The sequence below is a fragment of the Frankliniella occidentalis genome, unplaced genomic scaffold (assembly GCF_000697945.3).
Source record: "Frankliniella occidentalis isolate FOCC.00 unplaced genomic scaffold, Focc_3.1 Scaffold60, whole genome shotgun sequence".
In the NCBI taxonomy this organism is placed as follows: domain Eukaryota; kingdom Metazoa; phylum Arthropoda; class Insecta; order Thysanoptera; family Thripidae; genus Frankliniella; species Frankliniella occidentalis.
In genome coordinates this window covers 290,884-291,198 of record NW_026267190.1, presented here as the reverse complement: position 1 = coordinate 291,198, position 315 = coordinate 290,884, and positions in this window count along the sequence as shown.

The window sequence follows — 315 nt, the reverse complement described above, 5'->3', positions numbered from 1 at the left end:
CCCCGGGGGCGGGCGGCTGTGGGGGCTCGTACCCCAAAGCGTGCTCTCATTGGCTGGCGACCGGCCGTGACGTCACGGGGCGATAACCCACAACCAGGGCCGTGACGCGTGTGCGCTACACGTCGGCGACGGACGAGGGAGAAGTGTGTGTGTCTCGTGAAAATACCGAGGAATGCCGAGGTTGCACCAGTTACACCCACCTGGGACTTCCCCGGTTCTACTGACCCACCCCCTTGTCTTGTTGCCGGTGGTGAGGCGAGGCAGGATATCTGAGCGGTGTCGAAAAAGCCAAGGCTCGGCGACATCCTTCAGTAA